This window comes from Saccostrea cucullata, unplaced genomic scaffold (assembly GCF_032062105.1).
Source record: "Saccostrea cucullata isolate Sc308-1 unplaced genomic scaffold, CSIRO_AGI_Scuc_v1 ctg9711, whole genome shotgun sequence".
Lineage (NCBI taxonomy): Eukaryota > Metazoa > Mollusca > Bivalvia > Ostreida > Ostreidae > Saccostrea > Saccostrea cuccullata.
The window spans coordinates 1-24,499 of NW_026924700.1; the positions used below are offsets into that span (position 1 = coordinate 1).

The 24,499-nt window shown below is 34.3% G+C and overlaps 1 long non-coding RNA gene across 1 annotated transcript; it reads right to left on the bottom strand.

The window, feature by feature from the left end:
- Positions 1-774: 774 nt before the first annotated feature.
- On the bottom strand, positions 775-23,100 carry LOC134267071 (uncharacterized). Its single transcript, XR_009992087.1, has 3 exons — positions 16,688-23,100; positions 12,666-12,872; positions 775-1,025 (listed from the first exon to the last, which is right to left on the bottom strand). It is a non-coding gene; the product is annotated as an uncharacterized LOC134267071 (long non-coding RNA).
- Between the last annotated feature and the right edge of the window lie 1,399 nt (positions 23,101-24,499).

The following is a 24,499-nucleotide window of genomic DNA, read 5'->3' on the forward strand; positions in this document are numbered from 1 at the left end:
AAGTATCCCATTTATCATCATCTCAGCTCACTTTGCGATTGTAATACTGTCTACATGAACCGATAATTTACAGCTGATTTATGAACACACGATTGTTAAAATTTTCATTTCCCTTTCCAATATACATTGTCAGAACATACTTAGTTGGTTATGATATAAAATTGAATAATAAACACTTTCGATTTATTAAAGATTATCTAACAATATACGATCATTTACTAAATACTTCTCGCCCTCAAGAGAGTTAAAAAGACAGAGAAAATTCAAAATACAAACAAGTGCAACTTAGGATTGATTGTTCCGATATATCTATTTTAATTTTGTGCACAATTGTTTTCAAAATTACATTAAAATCTATTTTCCTTAAAAAAGAACCCAGCAATGGATAAATATTAATCGAATAAACTTACCTTTTCTCTTGTCAATCAGAAAATCTTGTTGACATTAAGTGTTTCTTAGTCGCCATATTTTTTTTCCATGAAAACAAACGTTGTTATGATCAGGATCAACGGAAGTTGATTTTCGGAACTCTCGAGAATTTAGAGTTCCGAATGTAAAACTGAAACAACAAAACACGGTGCGTCCGTGAAAGCAACTTTTTTGGACACTTTGTTGGACAAATCGTCGTGTCCAAGATTTGTTGGGTACTAACCTGCAAATACCCAATTAGGGTGTTTTAAGCATATTCAGCGACACTTCTTATTGGGTATACCCAATAAGCAAAAAGTACCCAATAAGTACAATCTTGGCATGAAAAATACCCAATAAATGCACTCTCGTAAACACGGACGGACAGACGGACGGACGGACGGACGCAGAGGAAACCTATAGTCCCCTCCGGTTTCACCGGTAGGGGACTAAAAAGAAAGATCAAAAAGCACAGTAACCTTTCCTCTTATGGTCTAATGATGGAATGAGGTTAGATATATTCCAACTTCCAGTCACCGGCAATTTGTCTTTAGTCCATTCTATCATTTTTCTTTCTTCTTCAGTCAACAATTTATGTACTTCGCTCCAAAGTTTCTCTACAAAAAAGTCTAAAAAGTCAGAATTCAGAATATTTTCCACCTTACCTACAACGAAACACTTAATGAATTTTTCATTCTTTTTTTATAACTTGTATTTTTTGCATCCATAAAATATAAGAGTTTCATCGGTCACAACTGTGTAAATGTGATCCTTTGCTCTTTATCAACAGATTCATTTCCTCTTACATGTACATGGTCAAATGTTAACGTTTGGTTACATATAAAAGCATCAACCCCTCGCAAGAAATTTTGAACAAACTTCTTTAGTAATATTGATAATAAGATACTGTCTGTTATGCGTCGTTGTATTGACTTTTAATTTTTCTAATACATGTTTATATTATCGGTCCTAAGAAAGATCGTTCCATGAAGAAATATTTTCAGAAAATTTAAAGTAGAGTGCTTTAGATTTATATAAATTCATTTCTAATAATAGGATCTCTCTTTCATTTGAAAAATATATATCACATCTTCAAAGCATCCGAATGATAGAAATGCTAGTCATTTTGGGTGATATCAAAACATAATTTTAATAGGGACTATAGATCACTTTTTAAAAGAATAGATTTGTCATTTTTTAACTTTTCAAAGACTTGATAATTTTTCCATTGTATTTAAAAGGATGTTTTGACCTTTGTGCTTAATATATCTAACAAATACGAGTGTTGATCCAAAAGTTCGTGGAATTTCTTTCTAAAATTTTATCGCGATTTGATGAAAGCAAACAACAGGCATATTCATAATATAGAGTCATAATGCGACAATATTGGAAAATTTTACAACTTTCCAATTACCAATGAGGTTCACACGAGCTTTCTGAAAATGGATAGTTGTGAAACCCGGGGGAAATTTCGACGTGACGTCAAGTTAGATAATTATGTCACGTCACGTTATAGATGCAACTCGCCCTCATGTCCAATTTGAATTCGTACTTCTACAAAAAGCTGTTTTTTTTTTTAAATTTTCTCTCAAGAAAGCTTGGGTATCCTCTCGCACCAACTTTTCTTCATTTTTCACTCATATTTCAAATTACTACCAATCTTTCCATCCGATGTGTCAATGATGATCCAATTTCAGTAGCAATGTCAAGAACTGTACTGCAGTTGACAACGTCCATTAACGCTTTTAATTTTTTAAAGGGGATCTGCACCTAAAACAGTCTCTCCAAAAATCCTCTACACCTTTAATCAACAGCCATGGCAGTTCTATTCTCTTAAATTTCTCATGCCACCGTAAACCAGTAACTAAATGCATTTTCCCCAAGCCTTTGTTTATTATATACGTGTTTAAGATAGAGTGATCCCGGATTTTTCGTATTACCTGACCGAAATTTGACTAATACAATACAAAGGAGCAGATTTCAAACAATTAATTCATTTTCAGTATATAAGTAGAGCCCCACCCCTGACTCTGGGGCCTTGAAATTCACAATTTTGCAAGATTAGGGCCCTTGCTCATCATAACTATATAGGTAGTTCATCTGCTTCATACCCAGAGACAGAGAAGAAAATTTTCAAAGATTTAATGTATTTTCACTATATAATCAATAGATCCCCCCCCCCCAACACCAGAACCCTGACCCTGGGACCATAAAATTCACAATTTTGGTAAAAGCACTCTTGCTCATCATAACTATGCACTTAGCTAGTTTATTTAATACCTAGGAGCAGAGAAGAAGATTTTCAATGAACTCATGTATTTTTACTATATAATCTATAGAGCCCCGCCCTAACACCAGAACCCTTGACACTGGGACCATAAAATTCACAATTTTGGTAGAGGCACTCATGCTCATCATAACTATGCACTTAGTTAGTTCATTTAATATCTAGGAGCAGAGAAGAAGATTTTCAAATAGCTCATGTATTTTTACTATATAATCTAAAGAGTCCCCCCCCCCAACACCAGAACCCTTGACCCTGGGGCCATAAAATTCACAATTTTGATAGAGACACTCTTGCTCATCATAACTATGCACTAAGTTAGTTTATTTAAAACCCAGGGGCAGAGAAGAAAATTTCCAAAGAAATCATGTATTTTCACTGTATATAATCAATTAGAGCCCCGCCCTAACACCAGAACCCCTGACCCTGGAGCCATAAAATTCACAATTTTGGTAGAGGCACTCTTGCTCATCATAACTATCTACTTACTTGGTTTATTTAATACCCAGGAGCAGAGAAGAAGATTTTCAAAGAAATAATGCATTTTCACTATATACTTATTTAGCCCTGCCCTAGCACTAGAACCCTTGACCCAAGGGCCATGAATTTCATAAATTTGGTAGAAGACTCAATGCTGATTACAATCATGCAAATAGTTTGACTGCTTGATGTCCAGGAGTAAAGAATAAGATTTTTAAAGATTGCATTAATTTTAGTGGTTTTGGCCCCACCCCTCAGGCCCCAGGGGAGCAGGGATCATGAAATTCACAATTTTTGTTCCCCTTCACAAATAAATGCTTTGTGCAAAATTTGGTTGAAATTGGTTCAGTGGTTGCAGAGAAGAAGCTGAAAATGTTCAAAAGTTTACGAACGACTTACGACGTACGACGAACGACGACAGACGAAAACGGATAGCAATAGGTCACCTGAGTTTACTCAGGTGACCTAAAAAGTACTGAAAGTACTGATAGACGGAGGCTTGGAATGAACATGATTGTTTGTCTCTTTGGAAATTTTTTATTCATATTCTGACCCCAACATTTGCCTAAGGGTAGTTGGCCTTATCTTTTGAAAAGTAGATACCAGGACATTAATACTTCATACATCTTTTTTTGTGGAAAGACTTTTCATTAGATATTAACAAACTTGACCTTTTGACCTTGACCTTCGATATTCTATACTTATGAAAAAACTTTAACCTTGGCCATGACTTTTGAATGGTAAGGGATATATGGGGGGGGGGGCAACAGTGATTCACAAACACATCTTCTTCATTTATGTTACCGTGGTCTAATGTTTAATTATGTAATTTACTGAATTCCTAATTTTCATCAAAAGGACAAACCAATCTAATAGCAATAAACTATATCAATTTCAATTCTTTAGTGACTCGTGGTAAGAGCTTCCTGAAATGTGAGAAAGCCAAAAAGTACTTTAGTATCTCTAACTCTTCAGGACTAAAAGGAGCTGAGATACAAGCATTCAGATATAACAATGCATAGATCTACATGCACATTCAACTTTTAATTAATTTTCTGTTGTGTTGGGTATGAACATAAAGAAGATCCAAATATTTCCAACATTATGAAAAATATCAAGCAGAACAAACGCCTGTTTCGGTGCAGATCTTGAAATGTACTAAGCTCTATAGGTATTTGTTGTCCAGTGCGAATTATCCTGACTTCCAAATTCTTACTTGACCGGTGATACCTTTAGAAACATTTGCATCTAGGTGAAAGTTGACTCCGCAAAATATGCCATCCCATTGTTCAAGTTTTATAAAGTGATTACACCGCCTTGACTAGATATTGTGGATACAACGATACCCTAATATCCAATATTATACGCGATTTTACGGATAATACCCATTTTCGTTGAAAATCCTTCCCGTTTCAGAGGCGGATCCAGCCACTCTTGAAAGAGGGGTTCCAGGGTTGTACTGTCCATATAACCCCCCCCCCCCCCCATACACACTCTCAAGCAAAGATTCACACACACGTATGGAAGATCTTAGGTTTCGGTAAATAATATCTGTTTACGTCCATTTATTTCTTTGAAATGGCCCCCCAGTCCGAATTTAAAGAAAAAATAAAAAAAAAAACTTAATTAAAATTGAATGGATTTGCAGCATTTCCAAAGAGTACAAAGAATTTTCTTTAATTGGAGTTTGAAAAAAAAAATCCGTGGTGGATGCAGGTTGGGTTTAAAACAAAGAGTTGCATGTTAGTTCCTTCAAATGATATAATTAAAACGGTTCATATACTATAGAACCGTTTTAATCATATCATTTGAAAGAGAAGTGAGTGGAAGAAAATTAATGTGTGAGAATCTATCTATTCAAAACATAAGTTAGACGTACAAATATATGTATTTTTATTGATTCTCGGAAAACGTTTCATTCTCTCTCTCTCTCCACAAGACAGAAAATAAAGCGGGCTTCCAATTCCCGGACCCCCCCCCCTCCCTTGGATCCGCCAATGAACCGTTTACAAGCATTCACCCATCCTTGACACTTTTTCAATATCTCTCCAAGGATTGGGATATCTAATAAATTCAACTCCTTGCATATATTTTTTGTGGGCATACTTTGAGTCACTATTGCAGATTCCATGACAACAGTGTTTTATTGCATCCTTTTTTCACAGGTTAGCCATAATATTACTACATTAACACCACAAAGTAAGATTCAAGCCACTGTTTTGGTTTTGGTCATGTAAACATAGAAACATGTGGGTCAGTTTGTCCCATCTAACTGATAAGGAATTCTAAAAATAGATGCAGCAGAGCTATAAACAGACAAGCCGCAGCTCTCTGCTGAGTCAGTTAGTGAACATTTAAAATATGTCAGTTTCAATGAAACAATGATGCAGATTTCTTCTATGTAGGTAATGTAGGGTATTAATGTGATAGGACCTTCGCAAACTAATTAAAATCCCCCAGGTGAGGTGAAAGGTGTGAGATAATTATAGGTCCATGAGAAAAAAAGAATTATGTATTGTATGTGGAAAATATTGTGACCGAATTAGATTAATTGCATCAAAAGCAGATGCAGAGAACTGCACTCGGTGATCTGTTTTGGCTTCCCCGACAATTTAAATTCTATGTCAGCGAGAGTTTTTATCAGCCAATGAGTGTGTAGGCAGCGGACTCTAAACATTACTGATCACCTGTCTGTATACAGCACATTTCCGATATCAGACAGGCAGACCAGTTTATCAAAGTTTAGCCTGGTTCCCTGTCCCTGTTTTGCTTCATGTACTCATGCCTTGGAAAGGATGAGCCGGGGGACCAAGCTAATCAAAGTTAACGTGATTAGCCGCTAGATGGCGATCGCAAATTCCCTTCCGCTGCAGCTGAGCGGTACCAATAGAGCGGAGGCTAAGCCTCCGTCTAATGAATAAAATATGAAAAAAATTCTACGAGCTTTTGGATCAACCCTCGTATGCATCAATAATTCCTAATTTTTCTGCATAGACATAATTTGATTTAATATTTTCCCTCGCCTTATTGATTCTACTAAAGATAGTAAAAACCTTATCAGTTGAAAGAATCGAGTCTTTAAAAGCAAATATCACAAACTGTAAAAACCTTTTCAACGAATGTATTTTGAAAAATAAAAGAAGAATGTAAAATGAACTTTCTTAAAAGGCTTAGAAATATTTGATCTATTGCTTATGAAAGAAGATGTTTTACGATATGAATTTTATAAATGCTTCGGTAACGTATTGGCTCTTTCTCTATCAGGTATTTCTGTCCATTTTTGACAATAGGGAGCTGAGTTTTACTCAGTGTACATGTGTATCTCTTGTATAGTTTAAAGTCAAAGCGGAGATAAAATGTTTTAAGAATAAATAATACAAACTTTTACTTAAGAAATCGAATTATCTTGTTGTGTTCAGAAACCTTTTCCGTAATGAAGATCATTTTACATTTTTTTTCTAATTGACTTTCAAATGTAATAAATATGGAAAAAGATGATAAAAGATGATTTAAAAAGTTTATAAACAGTCTTAAATATGAGGATATTTTTAATGAAGAATAACATTTGCAGAAATAAGGAACGAACTGGGTACCTTTCCCACACATGAAAAACAAAAGAACAAAATCATTTAGACTGGAAAAACAACTTTATTCAACCAGGTCAGGAAAAGATGTCTCCTCTAATGTCAACAAGAAATTTGTCTGAACAAATATAATTATTATGCCCCCGGATCGAAAGATCGGGGGTATATTGTTTTTGTCCTGTCTGTTTGGATGTCTGTCTGTTGTCAACTTTAACGTACCCATAACTATTGAGTGGTTGGGCTATGGCTTTCATAATTCTTAGGTGTGTTACTTGTGACATGACCTTTCTTTGGGTACCACCAAATTTGACCTCGTGACCTTGACCTTGGAGTTTAACCTATTTTTATGTTTGTTTGTCCCCCAACTTTAACCTAGCCCATAACTATTGAGTGGTTGGGGCTATGGCTTTCATAATTCATTGGTGTGTTATTTTTGACATGATCTTTCTTTGGATACCACCAAATTTGACCTCTTGACCTTGACCTTGGAGTTTGACCTACTTTTATTCGAAAATGTTATCAACTTTAACCTTCGCCATAACTTTTGAACAGATCGAGATAGAGACTTCATATTTAAAATGCATACTCCACTAAATAAGCACTTTCAACTGACACCAAGCACAATGACCTTTTGACCTTGACTGTGATTTATATGCTAAAAATAGATTTTTCGAACTTTCGGTATAACTTTTGAACCATAGGAGATAGAGACTTTATATTTGGTATGCTTTCTTCACTAATTAGGTGCTTTCAAACGACACCGAGGTCAATGACCTTGTGACCTTGACTGTAACCTTTATGCTAAGAATATCTTTTTCGAACTTTGTTGCCGCCGGGGGCACAGTGTTTCACAAACACATCTTGTTTTGTAGAGGAATTTTGTCAGAACAAAAATAATCATTTTCGACAAAATGTATTATACTTGTCATTTCTTTTTTTATTCAGACACTTTTAATATTTTGCTTCGCTGAAAAGAAATCAACTTGTTAATAAGTAGTTTTATAACCTCACAGAGCAGCAGATAACGATACAAATTTGCGTTCTGCTTAGGAAAAATCCCGATTTGTCTCTTAAAGCCATATATGGCATAACTGATCCAAAAATTACTTTTTTTTGAAAAATACAAAATTAAGTGAAGAAATATATAAAATACATTTAAATTAAAATTTTTCATACAATTCTAAAAACACGGAGAACACCTCGTTTTATCTAACAAGAGGCCCATGGGCCTTATAGGTCACCTGAGCATCATGCAACAACTTTCAAATGATTGAATTTGGTTTATGTTTTAAGCTAGATGATATGGCATTCACAATTTTGAAAGAGGCACCATTGATCATCATAACAATACACTTAGCAGTTGCTTAGTTTGTTTACTTAATACCCATAGGCAGGGTAGGGGAACAAAAAATGTATGTCAACTAATCAGTAATATTCAGCAATAATCAGCAATAATCAGGAGTGCTCCTACCACACATGAACTCCTGACCCTAGGTCTACACATTGCACAATTTTTGAAAAGGCACAGTTGCTTATCAAAATTACTTGATTAATACCAAGGAGTAGATTTCAAACAATTCATTTTCAGTATATAAGTAGAGCCCCCCCCCCCCTATTTTGGTATCCCTGACCCAGGGGCCTTGAAATTCGCAATTCTGGAAGAGGAACCCATCCTAACTAAATAAATAGTTCATCTGCTTATTACCCAGAATTAGAGAAAATAGATTTTCATGGATGTAATAGATGTAATGTATTTTCATTATATAATCATTATAGAGCCCCGCCCTAACACCGTAACCCCTGACTCTGGGGCCATAAAATGCACAATTTTGGTAGAGGCAATCTTGCTCATCATAATTATGAACTTAACAAGTTTATTCAATACCTAGGAGCAGAAAAGAAGATTTTCGAAGATTTAATGTATTTTCACTATATAATCAATAGAGTCACCCCCTAACACCAGAACCCCTTACCCTGGGGCCATTAAATTCACAATTTCAGTAGAGGCACTCTTGCTCATCATAACCATGAACTTAATAAGTTTATTTAATTTAATTAAATATTTAATTTAATAAGAAGATTTTCAAAGATTTAATGTATTTTCACTATATAATCAATAGAGTCACGCCCTAACACCAGGACCCCTGACCCTGGGGCAATGAATTTCACAATTTATGTAGAGACACTCTTGCTCATCATAACTATGTACTTAGTTAGTTTATCTAATACTAAGGAACAGAGAAGAAGATTTTCAAAGATTAAATGCATTTTCACTATATAATCAATAGAGCCCCGCCCTAACACCAGAACCCCTGACCCTGGGGCCATGAATTTCACAATTTTGGTAGAAGACTTAATGCTGATTACAATCATACCAACAGTTTGACTGTTTGACGTCCAGGAGCAAAGAAGAAAATTTTTAAAGATTGCACTAATTTTAGTGGTTTTTGCCCCACCCCCAGGCCCCAGGGGGGCAGGGACCACGAAATTCACAATTCTTGTTCCCCTTCATGCATAGACGCTATATGCCAAAATTGGTTGAAATTGGTTCAGCTGTTTCAGAGAAGAAGCTGAAAATGTTTAAATGTTCGACAGACGACGGACGACGACGGACAAAAACAGATAGTAATAGGTCACCTGAGTTTACTCAGGTGACCTAAAAATACGATTTTATCTTCTCTGTAATGTGTTATTTAAATCTTTTGTATTTTCTTCCGTATCGGAGAAAATTCCAAGAAACCAAATTAAATTTTGATATCTTTATAACGTAATTGACTTAGATTTTTTAATTTACGGAAAATCTCTATCTTTATATAAAGTAATGATACAAATAATAAGTTCTTATGATTTTAGTATCATAATTTTCATTGTACATACGCCATATATAGCATTAAGATGTCTGATGAATGAAAAAAATGTTAAATGCTAATTGTGCAAGTGGGGACCAATAATACCTGTCAGGCAGTTTTTGAGTAACTGCAGAGATTGTGTGTTAGATGAGGACAATCCGTGAAACAAGATGCCCATGGGCCACATCGCTCACCTGAGCATTGTGGCAAGGAAAAAGTAGAAATTGGTTAACTATTGAAAAGATTAAACCTAAGTTTTGCCCCATGATTTGAACAAACTTGTCCTATATATTTCTATATAAAACTTTGATCAGCCATTGTGGCCCCGCCCTACCCCCGGGAGTCATGATTTGAACAAACTTGAATCTATACCACCTAAGGATGCATCCATATAAATATGAGCAATTATGACTTTGTTATGCTTGCAAAGAAGATTTTTAAAGAATTTTCCCATATTACTAAATAAAACTTTGGTCGGCCATTGTGGCCCCGCCCTACCAAAGGCGGGTCATGATTTAAACATACTTGAATCTACACTACCTGGGAATGCTTCCATATAAATATGAGCAATTATGGCTTTGTTGTTCTTGAGAAGAAGATTTTTAAAGAATTTTCCTATATATTTCTATATAAAAATTTGATCAGCCATTGTGGTCCCGCCCTACCCCCGGGGGTCATGATTTGAACAAACTTGAATCTACACCACCTGAGGATGCATCCATATAAATATAAGCAATTATGGCTTTGCTGTTCTTAAGGAGAAGAAGATTTTTAAAGAATTTTCCTATATATTTCTATATAAAACTTTGATCGGCCATTATGGCCCCGCCCTACCCCTGAGGCTCATGATTTGAACAAACTTGAATCAACACTACCTGGGGATGCTTTCATATAAATATGAGCAATAATGGCTTTGCTGTTCTTGAGAAGAAGATTTTTGAAGAATTTTCTTATATATTTCTATATAAAACTTTGGTCGGCCATTGTGGCCCCGCCCTACCCCCGGGGGGCATGATATAAACAAACTTAAATCTACACTACCTGAGGATGTTTCCCCATAAGTTTCATCTTTCTTTGCACAGTGGTTCTTGAGAATAAGATTTTTTAAACATACCACCAAATTTTCACAAATTCTCAATTATCTCCACTTAAATGAGGGCGTGGCCCTTCATTTGACAAAACCTGAATCCCCTTTACCCAATGATACTTTGTGGCAAGTTTGGTTGAAATTGGCCCAGCGGTTCTTGAGAAAAAGTCGAAAATGTGAAAAGTTTACAGACGGACAGACAGACAACGGACAGAATGGTGTCTTCAGCCGGTGTGTATATCTTGTGCACATTGTCTGGAGATCTTACCGACCATCGAATTAACATTGGGGCTTTTGATGGCTACTGCATATGCTAACATGATAAAGAAGCAATCAAAGCGTTCACTTTTAATTCATAAGAATATGTCATAGATATAATCAATCTGTCAAATAATTAATAGAATAAACCATGCCTATATCGTTATAATTTTGATTCTAGAAGGGGGTTTCATTTCACGATTACAATTTTAAAACTTGTATGTCAAAACACGTTAGTATACGTCTTCCAACATTTAATTTCAAGAAAATAAAGCGACCCGCATTTGAAGTATCACGGAAGTTATTCAATCAAACAAATAATATTATTTAAAAAAAACAAACATGTTATGCAACATTGTGACATTGTTCAAGTAAAAATTTAATATTTATTCAAAAGAGGTACTTTTATTTGTCGCTTTTGTCCGACATGCATGGTGACGAAGTTACGGTACGGTATATTAACCAGTTTCAGAGAGGAAATTAGTATGATAATAACATCTTGCTTTGCATTTAATATTAAACATTTATTGCATGATAGTGAGGGAAATATGAACACTTATTCAGCCAAGAAAGTCATATTCCCCGAGGGCTTCGCCCGAGGGGAATATGATATTTCTTGGCTGAATAAGTCTTCATGTTTCCCGAACATTCATGCAATGAATTGTTTATTATACCGAAACAAGCAAAGCCTTTGAAATAAACATAAACGTTCAAATTTGACACCGCTCTCAAATTCACTTTCATTGTTAACGTGTAGTTACTATAAAATCCTTTGTTCAACACATTGTCATCAGTTTTGTGACGTCAACCATGCTATTGTGACGTCTACTACTCTCGGGAGTTTTCGTTCAACGAACGAGAACTATATTGCGGGAAAATTCACTAAGTGTTCCGAAGAGGTGGAATATGATGAGAAGCGTGCCGACGACGGGAAATATGAAGATTTACGGCCCGATCACGTGATAACCTAGAACCAATCAGAAAACGTGTTATGTAGAATATTTATAATGAGGTATAATAATTGAAATTATTAATCCCAAAATTAAAAAAAAATTCGATGAAGGTGATTCTATTCCTGTCTCACCTAAATCTCTCAGGGAATCATTCCCTGTGCGAAGCCCCGCATGTCATTATTTTTTACATACCCTGCGTTAAAAATTACCTACGATTTTTCTTAAATATTTATTTAAACTATTATATTTCGTAACAAATTATCCTCAAAACAATGTATCTATTAGTTTGTTATTTACCAAGAGACTTATTTATGAACAATGCACTTTCTTCTTTCACTTTTGCGTAGTCTACACGACGTGTATTTTGAATTACTCCCCTTTTTGTCGCCTGCATGATTACACCAACAGATTTTGGTACTATATGATTAACAAACACACCGCTAGTATATTGGAATTGTCGAACTATTAAAACAAAATTTAAAAGATAGAATTTAAGAAGGATTCTCTTGATTCTGTCAGGAACAATAAAAAGTTTTGGCTTCGTTGTACAGTGTGATAGGAAAACGCAGACAGTTAATACACTCAGGTAACATCCTGAGTATATAGGTAGTATACACAACCCACCGTCGTTCCCTCGGGGTTTCTCAGTCGCTTCGATTAAGCTCCACCCCACATCAAACTTACCAGAGGAAAACCGTACGGTTGAAAACCTCGGTCTTTAAGAGAAAATTGTATAATATACATGTATATCCTAGTACATACCCAATTTATTCCCCATGACATGGTAGGCTGTCATGACGTACTTGCTGCCCACTCTAAATCCTGTTCCCACACCATAAACATCACCACCTTTAGTAAATTGTATGCGGCCTACCCGTTTTCCTATTTCGTATTTCCCTATGATCTGGGTATGCACCAATGGATAAGAATCATCTCGATCCTTTCGGAAAGGCTCACCACGCTGTTGTTCTGATGAAAATTCATTTTCATATAAATTCACATATTTAGTTCTTTTTGAACAGAATACCGTAAATCTGGAAATTTTTGCTGTAGATAAATTTTTAGCAAATTTGCGAGTGCATTGAATTCGCAAAAATATTTTTCTTAAAAATAAATCACCAATAAGAAAATGTAAACAAAGCAGTGGTCATTCGCAAAATTTTGAAACGTAAAAATTAATCAACAGCATTTTGACCCGAATTCGCAAAATAAAATCGACGTAAAAAATTCCAAATTTACGGTATATAAAAAGCTAAAAATAAAATCAATATTGCTTTGTCACTCTAGTCCTAGAATCTATCTTTAAATATGTTACATTTCCAATTTAAATTGATATTTTTTACTTATCAATGTAAACAGAACAAGAGGCCCATGGGCCTTATAGGTCACCTGAGCATTATGCAACAACTTTCAAGTCATTGAATTTGATTCATGTTTTAAGCCAAATGCTATAGGGTTCACAATTTTGAAAGAAGCACCATTGATCATCATAACAATACACTTAGCAGTTACCTAGTTTGTTTATAAGCAGGGTAGGGGGACCAAAAATGCATTTCAAGTAATCAGTAATATTCAGCAATAATCAGTAATGCCCCTATAGCACATGAATCACTGACCCTTAGGCCTAGATTCTCACATTGCACATTTTTCTAAAAGGCACCCTTGCTTTTCAAAAATATTTGATTAATAACAAGGTGCAGATCTCAAACAATTCATCCAGTTTTAGTATATAAGTACACCCCCCGCTATTGTACCCCTGACCCTGGGGTCTTGAAATACACAATTCTGGAAGATTAGGGCCCTTGTTCATCATAAGTATAAAGGTAGTTCATCTGCTTAATACCCAAGAGCAGAGAAGAAAACTTTTAAAGATTTAATGTATTTTCACTATATAATCTATAGGGCCCCACCCTATCACCAGAAACCCTGATCCTGGGGCCATAAAATCAAAATTTGGGAAGTGGTGTTCTTGCTCATCATAACTTTGTACTTAGTTTATTTAATCTTAGGAGCAGAAAAGAAATTCTTTCAAAGAATTTCATAAGCTTAATAAACATTGAATTTCTCAAAATAGATCGAGGTAGTCATATTCTAATATGAATTACATAGTCAAGTTTTCACATTTCTTATAGTTTTTACGTTTATGAACATGTTAATGAATAAACTGAAATAATAGAGTGTTCAATTGCGCCTTGGGCACTCTTGTCTTACTTTTGGGGGACATAATTCCTCATCGGATATTAAAATTTCATAAAATTTGTAACCACTTCCTTTCTTTCTTATACTATTTGATAGACATGGGAGATTTTACTTTCTGTTGTGTATTTTACACATTTTTATCGCTATCTAAAAACCTCATTATAATATGCTATACAATGCAATATCTGATTGGTTCTAGACAATTTGCCACAGTTTGATTATATATTTTTAATGGTAGGGAAGATTTATTCATCAAATAAAAATTATATACAATTTAATTAGGTAAACAAAAAGCAACCTGTTAACACAATATGATACTACAAGTATTTAAAAATAACTAAAATTCATGTTAATTTTTTAACACATTTTTTCATTATAGATGAATATTAGGAATAGTTATTGCCCTGAATAATAAGTATCACGATGAAATAACTAAAAGAAAACTGTGACAAAATGATGAAATTCAAAGAAATTCAAAGACGTATAGCAAAAAACTTAATAGCATTATCATTTAATTCAATGATTGCCAAAGGAGGGGTCTCTTGGACATATGCAGAACACAGTCGAGGTTGTTTTGTCAGAAGTGGTCAAGAAGCCTTTAGCACCCCCCCTCCCTTGAAGTCGGCAAAAAATGGTAAAATATTGATGACTTAGTGAAATTTAACGATCAACAGTAACGTTCTCTCATAAGCTGTATTCCTGAAACTATCGTTGTCTATGCTTAAATGTTGAAGACATATTCTTAAAATATGTATGAATACTGTATACAGGGAAATTTTCGCCACGTTTAATTTTCGCCCCATTCGCCCTAGTCTGGCGTGGGCGAATTTAAAACGGGTGAATTCAATGTAAACAGTATAATATCTTAAATCAAAAATCTTTTTGGGCGAATTTAAAACGAGGCAAACTTGTTTCCAGATGTGAAAGGGCGAAAATAAAACGGGGTGAAAATAATCCTGTATACAGTAATAAAAAAGATTTTTTAAAAAAAGAGAGAAAGAAGGTTTTAGCCGAAATTTTAAACATTTTTATCATAAAATTATTTATTCATTCATAAATAAATTTGATTTTATGCACAGGATGAATGTGAAAAAAAATTATTGACGCATAAGATATGAAATACAGTCCCTAGTTCATACATGGAAAATATCTTGTATGTGAAATGCGTTTCCGTATAATTTTTTTTAATTTACAAATTGTTCATGTTTGTCGTGTTGATGTGAAATTATTATAAATTCCTGTATTCTGATAATTTACAATTCTGTTGTGTAAGGAATGAACATGAGGAAGATGCATATACTTTCAACATGATGAAAATATAAAGCAAATCGAACGCCCAAATTTTAACTTGCCTAGTGATACCTTTAGAAAACATTTGTATCTAGATGAAAGTTAACTCGGCAACATGCACCACCCCATTGTTTTAGTTTTATTGATTGCACCTCCAATACCCGATTTTGCGGATACAGCGATACCCTAATACTGGGTATCATACGCGAATTCACGGATAATACCAGATTTCGAGTATTCTCTCCAACCTGTTTAAATGCACTAAAATAAATCTAATCAAAATTGAATATTTCCTTTCCGGCATGTTACTTGTCAGCTTTTTAGAAAAGTTTGCGCGAACTATACATTAGAATTCAATTCTTTTTAACATATTTTAATTCTACAATGTAATCGTTTTGAATTTTAACGAAAAATGTACTCATAAGGCTAAAAGAAACAAGATGTATGAGGGACTATATTTTTTGTGGTCGAATGATATTTAGCAGATAATTCTGCAAATCAGCACATTTATTAAATTATTCTTGAACTTTAGCCTCACATACTCTTACTCGGAGAATATTTCAGTTGTGATATTGCTAGGAATATTCAATATAGGTCTTATTATATATTTTTAGAACAAGTTTTACATCTTCCTTTAACAAACAAAGAAAAAAAAAGATATGTCACATAAGTCAAGATAAAATTTACATCATTTTTCGCCTGAAAATAACATATTTTGACAAATATTTCAAAATTTACATCACTGACTCCAACTTTTTCTTTTATTATTTTAAAGTACTCGATACTTGTGACTGATCAGGACTTAAGTTGTAAAAAGCTTGATTTAAGAAAATGTTTTATTGCCTATTGAGTTTTTTAATACCCCAAATATGTTACTTTTTAGTGCAAAAATGTCACACAATAAATTAGATGTCTATGTAATTATTATCAAACCCTTAAATTTTTTAAATAAACTGTAGAAATAGTGAATGTTTTTTTAACACAATCAAATGCTTACATTGGTTGTTTGTACGGGTATTCATGTCGCAGACGTTGAAAAAATCCATAACCCGCATTAGCGTCGCTGTGCGCATTACTGATCGAACAGTTATTGTTCAAGAAATATATGCGTGCGACTTGCTCAGTGTCGTTTATGGACAGATTAATTTCAATGATTTTTAGAAGAAATAAGGGAATCAATATTCAGTAGATATAAATATAATGTCATATTAAATCAATTTTTAAATGTTGAACTCAATTTTAACACAATTTTATTCTAGAGTATAAATTATGAAGAAAAAAATCAGTTGCTTTACCTCTCTGGTCAGTCCTTTCCAGAGGGGACTGCGATACAGTTGGGAAACTTTCAGTCTCTTTAAGATTCTAAAAATGATAACGATCATCAATCAAATATTTTAATGCAATTGTAATACATGACTATATAAATTTCCCTAATATGAAATCTGATGTTTGAACATCAAAATGATGCTTACATCAGGTTGGGCCTGTCGTAACAAAACTAAGACATGAGGAAGAAAATGTAAAATTTCAATCAACCATGAATTTTTACAAAGGCTTAAAATACAAATAAAGTAATATGCAAAAAAATGTCAACCAACAAACATAAAATCTTGTCACTTATGACTACAGGGAGCGCATTATAGGTGGAAGAAGACAGTATTTGCCATTCAATGTTTTCTAACAAAAGTCAGAACTAACTTATGTAAAGCGTTAAATGATCACCTCAACGAATGTTATCTTTAAGGCTATTAACCAACATTCTAAAACGTGTACATCCAAAATTTAATATTATACAGTTTTATCTGATAGGGCTTGCAGTAACTTTGAAACAGACCTAATCAAGAAAATGTAATTCAAATCCAGCATCTGAAGCAAGTTTGAGAGTTTTCATTCCTTGATGCGTCCTTTGTTCAAATTTGATCGATATACCTAGGCGTTCTAGTTTCTTGGTGATGGACCTGCAACTATACATTTTACCTGCATTATCTGTAAAATGTATGTCGAATTTAGCATCTGAAGCACGTCTATTAGTATGCTTCTTTAGATATGTCATCCATGCAAGTTTGCTCAGCATAGGACTCATAGTTACTTTGAGATGAAACCTGCATAAAAACTAACCTTTTCACTCATCCAGAAAATGTAGGTCAGATTCAGCATCCGAAACAAGCCTGGTAGTATGAATCCTTATGTGTATCATACATGCAGGTTTGGTCATTAAAGGGCTCAGAGTTACATTGAAATGAAACCTGGGTCAATAATTTAAACTGTTCACTCAACCGGAGAATGCAAGTCAGATTCAGCATCCGTAGCAAACCCAGTTGTATGCATTCTTAGATGTATCATCAATGCAAGGTTAGACAATATAGGGCTCATAGTAACTTGGAAATGAAATCTGCACCAAAACTTTTAACCTGTTCACTCATCCGGAAAATGTAATTCAAATCCAGCATCCGAAGCAAGCCTGGTTGTATGCTTTCTTAGATGCATCAACCATAATAATTTGGTCTTTATAGGGCTCAAAGCTACTTTTATCAGTGAGTCAAATGCTGACTGACGTTTTTCATACTAATTGTTAGTCCAATACAAAATGTATTTATATACTTGACTTTCTATTTTCCTTTATTTCCTGATCATGACAATAAGCACACAGCAGTCGTGACCGATCAGCAGGGATGCTCACTTCTCCATGGCACCTGATCCCACCTCTGATGTTTCGGAGGTCCGTGTTTTCTCTGCTCTTATTTTGTATTGTTTTGTGGACTTTGAGATTGAATATTGCTCGTTATCTCCATATAATTCTTGGAAATGAGATCAGCACCAGAAACATTAACCTGTTCAAACATCCAGAAAATGTAGGTCCGATTCAGCATCTGAAGCAAGCCTGGTAGTGTGCATCCTAAGATGTATCATTCATTCAAGTTTGGTCAACATAGGGCTTAAAGTTACTTGGAAATGAACCTACACCAAAAACTGCATCAAAAAATGTTAAAACTTCTCCAAAAAAATATTACCCTGGTCATTCCTTTGCTGAAATAGCAGCATTTGAACCATTGACTGGTAAAATGAAACACACAAGAACCATCTTCCGTGCATGTCTCATCAATATAGGACATAGAAATACTGAAAAAATAACTGCTCCAAAAAGTTTAACCAGGGACGCCGACGCCGACACCGACGGTATTACATAAGCTTCCCCAACTTCAAGGAGGTGAGCTTAACATAATGCACGCAAACAGGAACATGCTTGAAAGGAGACCATTTGTTGTAGATGCTGCTTGAAATTACATACATGTAACAAAAAAAGTGATCAAATGACAGTAGTTGTATAAAAATGGATGGATTAGCATTTTTAATTATTAACTCCTGCAATACTTCAATATACCGTCACTATACAGATTGACATTCCGTGTATTGATTTTTAATTGGTTCCATACCTGATCACATCCCCCCTGTTCATACAGAGCTGCAATTTTACGACGATCATCCCAATCAAGCCATAATTTTAACATGTTTATAAAAAGACCCTACCGCGATCATACTGCGCTGATGAATACTTTACTACATTTCTCCTTCTGTTTTCGGTCACGCTTTGATCATGGTAGAAGTGCATCTGTGTGTGAAGGGGGAGGGGTTATTTCGTCGACATTTAACATGTAATATCTCGCTTAAAACCGAAATAGCACAAAAGACATAGGAGATAAGTAATATTTCTTGATATAGATTTTCATTTTTAAGTAGAAAAAGACTGCAAAGCTGCAGATATGGACCTATGCTCGGCAGTCAAGTTCATTGAGCAGTAAGGGATTATTTTTTATGCCAACAACTACTGCAACAAAGGACCTTGGTTTAGATGGTCTCAACCAAAGGACCAATGTTCACGTCCCAAATTCATTAACCTTATTCTCTCGATATCATCACTCACGGTCACTTCTCCTGCTGCAGGCTTTAAAGACGAATAATGACCCCCATCGAATAATGACCGGGGGGTCATTTTTCGACAGCGAAAAATGACCCCCGGTCATTATTCGACGTAGAAAAATGACCCTTTTACCCGTAGAAAAAGTGTCACTTCCCTAAAAATTTGCAGAACCCACGTGAAGAAAAATGACCCCCGTAGAAAAATGACCCCCTGCAGATTAAAGCTAAAATTTTTAGGGGGCAAAAAAAAAATTGGATAAAGAAGCATATTGGCCAAAATGCTCACCTGATCTTATTGGGAATAAACTGATGATATGTTGATCTCATAACATTATACAATTATAGCTATATTTTAAGGTAAATGCAATGATTTAGAATCTAAAGGAGTAAAAGATTTATCAAGCCTTAAGGGTTAGGCAAACAATTTTGATGGTGGAAATCATCGAACTGACAGAAAAAATCAGCAGTATTATATATTATTATATCCTCCGCTTGAAAAGCGAGAGGGTATATAGTGATTGAGATGTTCGTCCGTCCGTCTGTTACGCTTTGAGGTATCCATCTCTTATCCGCAAATCCTCATACATAAAAAGATGTATTTGTGAAACAGCTATGCCCCTGTATGGCAACATAGCGAAGATTAAACTTTTCTTAAATGCAATTTAAATAATATTGTTACCCAAAGTAGGGTCTTCTCACATGAAATACAACTGCAAAATAGGAAAGCCCTAGCACCACTTGTTCAAAAGTAATGGCTAAGGATAAGTTTTTGAAAGGTAGGTCAAACTCAAAGGTCAAAGTTGATGATTTCTTAAGAAAATGTTTAATGTAACAAGGATTACATATGTGAAGTATGAATACCCTAGCCATTACCGTTCAAAAGTTATGGCCAAGGTAAAAAAAAACATAAGTACGGAAAACTCAAAGGTCAAGGTCAAAAGGTCAAGGTTTTTTAGTATCCAATGAAAGGTAATGCCAAAAAACTACATATTTGAAGTATCTACCGTTTAAAAGTTATGGCCAAAGTAAAAATTCGGCATTTTTGTGTAAAATGGGATAAACTCCAAGGTAAAGGTCAAAAGGTCAAGATGGTACCCAAAGTAAGGTCTTGTCACAAGGAATATACATATTAAATATGAAAGTCATAGCTCCAATAAATGAAAAATTATGGAAAAGGTTAAGGTTTTTGCGGACAAACAAACCGCCAGATAGACAGACGGACATACAGACGAACACGATAAAACTATATACCCCCGAATCTTCGACTACGAGACATAAAAAGAAATGGTCTTCAATTAACTTTTCATATTGATATACGTTATACATGTAAAGATGACGTTACAAAAATGAAAATGTTTGTTCTGATTTTCATATTAAATTCTCTGAAAAATATACTCAGAACTGAGTAAAAGGGTGGGGTAAAACAAGAATTAAGGTAGAACCTATGTCGGAAAAGTCTTTGTCACAAGATTTTCAAACTTTTCAAAATGATAAATTAGTACATGCTTATCAAACAGTTAAGATATCATGATATGTTTCCTTGTTTTTTAATCTAGAACAGGCTGTGAAACTTGGTAAGGTATTTACATATTGCGACTTCACATTTTCAAATATTTTAGGGGAACTTGTCATAAAGGGAATATGAAAAATCACAAAAATACTTCTTCAAACATCGTCGTTTATAAACTTTTTTAACTGAAAAATATTAAACAATATTTTATCAAGAATAATTTCTTTTTTATTCAATTATTATAAAAGATAAGTCCACCATTAAAAAAAATAGTCAAATGAACTTTATTGTTTTTAGTCAATTATTCACCCTATATTTGTAAATATTTCTTTAGACGTCTTTGTCACAATGTTTTCAATCTTCAATATGATGAAGAACATAGCCAAATGATTACAAAAAATGATTGAAATATATACCTTTCCCCTCTAACTAATGAAAGATAGGCTTTTTACCGATACTCATATCCTTGACCTTTTTGCACTTACACGGGATTTAATAATTAAATGACTGTTTGGGATTACTTTCAGATTAAATATTTATCAGAAATTGTACTTTTTCTTTAAAAAGATCATATTTAATAGAAAAAAATTGTAATAAAACACCAAAAAATATGAATAGGTAACAAATAATTGTTAAAAGGAATGCACATCATTTCATTATAGATATCACAAAAATGTACAAACGATCTACAACACGTACATTTTTGACCTAGACACATTTCATCAAGATATTATACTATATAGCTGGCAACTAAAGATTTCTTACGATTTATGCATTCCTTCAAAATGGTTACATACCATTCAAATTATTACGAAAGTTGTATGTACATTGTAATTTCATTACACTAGATAGTCTAGGGTTTGTCAACTTCAGGTCTAGATCTAGCAAATAAAAGGTGCCTACATATTTTCTCTTATTCCAGAAATATATTGCCATTAAGCATTATAAACAAAAAAAAGATGAATTGAATCAAAATTATGTTGGCATGATTGAATTCTGTGAATTTCAAAATGCAGTATTTTCTACTATTTTTATTGAAGCTGTCAAGTACGGGAAAAAGTGGCATTGAATTAATTAATACGTCTTAATGGGTTAGCACAGGTTTAACACATTTACAAGTTATGATGTCATACGAAGTAGGTTCTACGTTAAAAGAAATGTAATGAATACTGTGTGCTAAATCAAAAGTTTATGTCTACATGTATAGGTTTTGCATTAAAATGACTATGTATTTTACACTAGCCCATAGTTTACAGAGCATATTTTTAGGTCTTATACTTACCCCACCCCTTTCTTATTTAGAAGGAAGTCTATATTAAACAAAAGCAAAAAAAAAAAAAAAAAAAAAAAAAACACTATCTTTATTTTTCTATAAAAAAGGAATTAAACTTTAGTTTTAAACTTTTAATGTAAATGCCTCTTAATTATACAGGCCCACAGTTTGTTGACACAGAGGACCAGGGGCACTAAAAATATGCCAAAAATTATCTACTTTTCTACTAATTTTTAACTGCTACCTTGCCACAATACTTTCAAGTATACCTCCACCAACATTTAAAGTATTATGCTTTAATCATGGCGAAGTAAATTATGATATGATATGCTTGTGTGAAGGCTTAACTTCATTTCAATATTTTATCTAGAGCCTCTTTCAGAATTATTAAAAGGTATAGAGTTTTATTTATATTAATTTTCTGCTTTTCATTTATTATTTTTTTTTTGTTTTGATTTAACGTAATGTTCTTTTTTTTGGGGGGGGGGATAAAAATTTCTTCCTCTTTCATTGTCAAATAGGATTTGCCAAACTTAAACAAACTAAAAGTTGAAATGACGGAAAATTTAATTTTTCCTATTAAAGAGTATTTCAACCTGATTTTTGCATGGTTTGATTTCTTAAAACAAGTGGAATATCATTCTTTAGGGGCCTTTCACAATTGGCGCACGAGCAAAGGCGACAAAATATTCGTGCAACCGAAAAACTTTAAGTTGGATCGTAAACTGATGCTGAAATAATCCCACATGAAAAAGTATTCGTACGAAATTCGCACGATCTAAAGCGACCGTTGTGTATTAAATCTTACGATATATCTTGCGTCTATATGCGACTGTTGTACAATGAAAGCGAGTGTTGTAAGTTAATGCGAAAGGATCGCGCGAGTGATCAGGTGATTGAACGATTGAACGTGCACCAATGCGATTGGACGTAAGGCGCTCGTGCAATCATGCGTTTCATGGTGCGAATGATCGTGCGAGTGAGAAGGCGAATATATATATATATATATATATATATATATATATATATATATATATATATATATATACTACACGTTCTCAACCCTCGTCAGTCGAATGCAAGAGATGCCAATCAAAAAGATGACAAAATCTACAGGTAAAGTGAAGGTAAACCGTAGAAAGAAGGCGCAGGAGGAGGGGGAGGCCCAGGAGTCCAGGATCTGCTGCAGCAGCCGAGCCCCGTTTATAATTCACTTGAAGAGCAATCATAGTCAATTGTGGTCTGAAACAAAGATGCTTATACAGGGTTTACATATTCTAGTGGCAAAGCGTGGGAAATCGAAGCTGATAAAATTTGCATAGTAAAACGTTGCAAGATTACATGAAACACGTTGAGCAACAGTCTCATGGTCGCACAACACACGCATATGCAGCTGCGATTCATCTTACGACCTTTAAATATCGTGCATCACTCTTGCGATTACACAAAACGTTGTAAGACGCTCGTACTAATATTCGTGCGTTGAAGTGCGATAAATGTGGATCGCGTTTGGTCGCGTCTGAATAGTGTGCATGTCGACTATTTTGAGGAGACTTGATGCGACCACTAAAACGAATGCGAGTCATCGTGCAACTTATGCGAGAGCTCGTGCGAAGCTAAAATTTTCCGATTGCAAAGTGTTGTAAAGTGCTCGTGAGCCAATTGTGAAAGGGCTTTTAAGCAAACATTATAAGGAGGAATATTAAAAAGAAATTTCATTTACTTGACAATTAAAGAATCTCTTTTCAAACACAATTTTAGCATTAAAAGACTACGTGAATCTCCTAATTATTTCATACGACGTATTTTTCTGGTTACAGAAAATGTAAAAATTAGTTTCGCTGTGAAAAAGATATCAAAGAGTGTATATTTTGTATCACTTTAAAGGGGGTCATTTTTCAATGGGGGTCATTATTTTATAGGACTAACATATAAAATAATGACCCCCTAGGACCCTTTTTCTACAAAAATGATTTTTTTCTACGGGTGGGGGTCATTTTTTGTCGTTGAAAAATGACCCCCCGGTCATTATTTGATGGGGGTCATTATTCGACTTTACACAGGCTCTTCTCCCCATTTTCCTTTTGTCTGTTTAGGAATCTTTTTACAAATGTGTCTTACCAATGTGTATGTTAATGAGATATCAAAATTCTTATACCCTAATAGTTGAGCATTTTGTAAAAGATGTTCTTGCTCGGGGCGTAATCTTTTATAAATTGATAATGCTTTCACTTTGTTGTAAATAACGGACGGGGGGACCTCCATCTCTAGTATATATCTATATGCCTGATTTAACACATCGTTTGATGCCATTCCAAGTTTGGCAAATCTAGATCGGCCTCCGAGATCTTGTCCAGAAGCCACTGCAGAGACTGAAGTCTTTGTTTTTGGCTGAAACAATATTCA